We start from the raw sequence: 4,591 nt of genomic DNA, 5'->3' as shown, positions 1-4,591 counted from the left end.
TATTCCACTACCCCCCCCCCTCCCTCCCCATTAATCATGCTCTAACTGAAGTTTCAGAGGGCGAGTGCTTAAGAAGAAGAAGAAGAATAATAAGAAGAAGAAGAAGAAAGATCAGTGGAAGAAGAAATCTTGCGACGGAAGAAGAAGAAGAAGAATAAGAAGAAGAAGAAGAAGAAGAAGAAGAAGAAGAAGGAGGAGGAGGAGGAGGAGGAGGAAAGAAAGATCAGTGGAAGAAGAAATCTTGCGATGGATAATGATGAGAATCACTAGAAATGATCAGTTACTTTACTGAGATCTTATCTTCTTCGAGAAGCCGCTGAATTCCTTCTTGGAGCTCATCAAGGGGGATCTCCATGCTAGAGTCTCCGCTTTCAACCTAACCATCCTCGACACCACATCCTCAAGAGGAAAAAATGTTCCAAATCTCCGAGACAACAAATGCAGTCAGTTTCGCTATTTTGTTCTTGGCAAGGTTTATAGGCTTCATGGTTTGCCAACTTCAATCGTCTCTGACTGTGATACTCGATTCCTTAGCCATTTCTAGAGGTCTCTTTGGAAGCTTCGGGGAAAATCCCCAGAGATGAGTTCAGTTTATCATCCCTAATTGGACGGACAGACAGAAGCGACAAATCACTCATTAGGTAATCTTTTTTGTTGCATTGTCGGTGATAATATTAAGTCTTGTGACAACAAGCAGGGTCAAGCAGAGTTTGCGCAATCATGCACTACACCATAGTTTGTGCTTCTCTCCTTTTCGGGTCATCTATGGAATCGTCTTGCGCTGTCCTTTGGATTTGATGCCTATGCCGGATAGGACACACCACCACGGAAAAGTTGTGGACTTCTTCTCCGACCTGCAAGATATACATCGGCAAGCTCAGTTTAACTTGAAGTCTCGGCCACAAAATACAAATCAGCAGCTGATAACAAAAGGTGTGAGGTTATTTTTTCACCGAGAGACTTGGTTTGGATATATCTAACGAAGGAACGACTTCCTTTAAGAGAGTATAGTAAGCTGGTAAAAGAATATTGATCATGTGGAGATTTTGGAATGCATTAACCCAAACGCCCATCGTGTGCACCTTCCCTCTCATTTGCGCATCAGACGTGGGTGAATCTTTCTCAACCTCAAGTCTAGTATTATTGGTTTATATATTCTCACATTCTTAAAAGATAAAATTTTCAAGTCTAGTATTATTGGTTTATATATTCTCACATTCTTAAAAGATAAAATTTTCAAGTCTAGTATTATTACTTTAGGACATTCAAAAATTATTCATTGTGATCATTTCTGAAAAAAGTTGCTAAAGAATTCAAAAATATTTATTATTTTATTATTTGCGAAGTGATTTTTTTCTTTCATGTTAAAAGTTAAAACCCATAAAATCTTTATTACACTTAATAAATAATTATATTAAACTTTTTAATATATAATTATCAATAAATTAAAAACGAATTTTGTTAATTTAATGAATCATTATCTAAAAATATTATATATTATGTTATCCAAAAATATCTTAGATCAAAATATTTTAAAAATAAATATAAATCTCTGTTGTGCTACAAAAATAATATATCTTATTATATAAACGGAAATTGCCATAAACACCACATTCATATTACCACTTTTCATGTTTACACTAATCACTTTTACCCACACTTTTAATGAAAGGTAGAAGACACTTAGAGTTTAGACTTATATAAATAATCTAGACTTAGAGTTTAGAGTTGAGGAGTGGGGTAGAGTTTTTGGAATATAACATTTAGGATTCTAATAAATATATAAATAAATACTTAAAAAATATAAAACAATTTTTAAAAAATAGTTTCAAACATAATTTTCGATTTTCAAAAACAAAATTAAAAAAAAAACTTCAAAAAAAAAATTATAAAAAAGTTCGAATTTGAAAAAATATAATTCGAAAACATAAAAAAATTTATTTTATTTTTATTTTTTTGTTTACTTTTTTATTATTATTTTTTATTTATTTATTTTAATAATGATTTATCATATATTTAGAGAACAAGAGTATAATAGTCTTTTGCCACTTAATAAAGAATGTATTTTTGAAAATGTCCCTTTAGTGCTGGTAAAGATGAAAAGTGGTACCATGAAAGTGATAAACATGAAATCCTGGGCATTTTAACCTGGACCCGAAGACCCGAACCGGAACTGACCCAAAAATACCCGACCCGGAACAGAACCGAAAATTTACAAGTACTTTTTGGGTCTAAATTTTTTTTACCCGAAAGAACCGGAACCGAAAAGGAACCAACCCGAATAGATCCAGACCCGAAAAGAACCGACCCGAATAGACCCGACCCGATAAGAACCGATTTGTACCCGACTTAAAAACATGTATATCTAAAACTATGATGTTTTTGTGTTCTATTTTATATATATTATTTTATGATTTAGTTGAAATATCTTTTGTTAACAACATTTGTTATTAGTGTTTAACATTTATTAAGTAATATAAAGCTGTAAAATGTAATATTTAGAGTTTTAAATGTTTTATTTTAATTATTAATAGTTTCATTTAAGTTGTTTTGTAAAATTTTAGATATATATGACAAATATTCAACTTAAGTTGATGGAATTGGGTACATCATGTTCTTTTCAGATCCTAAATACTCGAACCCGACCGGACCCGATATGGACTCGAAAAATTACGGGTATTTTATGGGTATTTTAATTATAGACCCGAACCGATCCGGACCCGAGAAGGACTGACCCGAACCCGAACCGAAAATTTCTAAGTACCTATTGGGTCTAAATATTTAGGACCCGAAAAGACCCGACCCGAAAGGAACCGGCCCGAACCCGACCCGAAAGGAACCGGCCCGAACCCGACCCGAAGACCCGAACGCCAAGGCCTACATGAAATTTCTCTTTATATAAATCCCTCTTTTATGTATATATATTAATGTTTTCAAGTTTATTTTGCGTAATAAAAGATTTTATTAAAAAAAATATTGTATATAATTTTAATAATTAATTAACTATTAAATATTTCAAAAGCATAAAAAAAATTTATACTAATAGTTTTTGAATTGATGATATATCTATTTAAATTTTTTGTAAAATTATTAAACCCGCAAGTGTGGACACAACACCTAATAATATTTTATTTTCGTAGATTTTAGTAATATACAAAATTCTCTGCAGCTCTAAGTTTCTCAATTTAAAGAACTAGAGGAGTACTCCACCCGTAATCTTTGATCTTGTCAAGAGAATCGTCTAAATCGAAGCCTAGTTCATACGAATTCTTGCGAGGTTGTGACCTCATCTCATAGCTACCGTTACTCTATCGGGTTATATTTTGAAGTTCTATTTGAAAAAAATACGTTGGCGTCTGTATGAAATAAGGTGGTCAAATTTTTAATCATCAACAAAAAAAAACAAAAAGAAGAAACACTGGATATATAAACATCTTTCCAGTAAAACGAACTATGTCTACTACGCAAGGGAACAATTGAGTAGAGAGGATTACACTGTTTCATTTTTCGATGATTTTAGAGGTTGAAGACGCAAGAGAACAATTGAGTAAGGATGATTAATTAGATCATGATTAAATTTCAAAAGCAACAGAAGCGAGAGTGGATATAAGCAGAATAATGTAATTGTGATAAAGATCCAATGTTCGAAAGAGTGGTGACAATGAAAGCTTAATCAAGTATAAACAAAAATAGAAACAACACAGTAAGTGATCTTTTTTTTTTTTTTTGACAACATCACCTAAAAACTAACTAGAAACTCCAATCGGTCTAACAAACCAAACCGATGAGACTGAATCGACATAAAGCAAAGATAAAGGAGAACTCCTCGCACCGCGTGCAAGCTTGTCCGCCAAGGTATTTTGTGCTCTAAGGATATGTCTGATCCGGAAGTGAGGGAAGAAAGTCTTACTGCGGTTGAATTCTTCCATCTGTTTAGAGAAAGCAAGCCATTCATCAGGTGTCGACACCATCTTCACCAACTGAGAACAATCCGTCGCAAAAACTACGTCAGAAAATTGGAGGGTCTTCATAAAGTTGCACAAACACAAAGATTATAAGAACTTCTCTTCTTATTAGATTTAGAAACTCTCTCAAAACTAAACCTTTCAATGTGTTTCGTCCCTTGATGGAACATCTCTCCATGAGAACTCTTTATATAGGAAGAAGCTACATCTTTTCCTATGGGCGAAGCTACATCTTTTCCTAATAATAATATGGAAACATTCCTAAGCTCGATATGTTTAACTTTTTCCTTTAACCCATCAAACTTCACTTTAATGAGTTAATTTGCTCCTCAAGTTAATTGGAATTATCCAACATTCTCCCCCTTAATTCCAACTCGAATCTCGGGTATGTTGATCTTCTGAACTCCGATGAACTTCCATAGACCGTTAATAGGTGCATCGCATTTTTTTGATACGATGTTGCATCAGAACGTGAGTATAGATGCTTCACTGCTTCTCTATGACTCTCTCTTAAGCATCCTATGGTGCTTCGATACGATGTTGCATCAATCTCAGGTTCCTGCTCTGCCTTTGATACTTTCAAACTCGTGTGCATCAGAACGTGAGTATAGTTACATGACTCCATC

This window comes from Brassica oleracea, chromosome C9, assembly GCF_000695525.1.
Source record: "Brassica oleracea var. oleracea cultivar TO1000 chromosome C9, BOL, whole genome shotgun sequence".
In the NCBI taxonomy this organism is placed as follows: Eukaryota; Viridiplantae; Streptophyta; class Magnoliopsida; order Brassicales; family Brassicaceae; genus Brassica; species Brassica oleracea.
The sequence above is the reverse complement of the archived record's forward strand: the minus strand, read 5'-3'. Positions refer to the sequence as shown.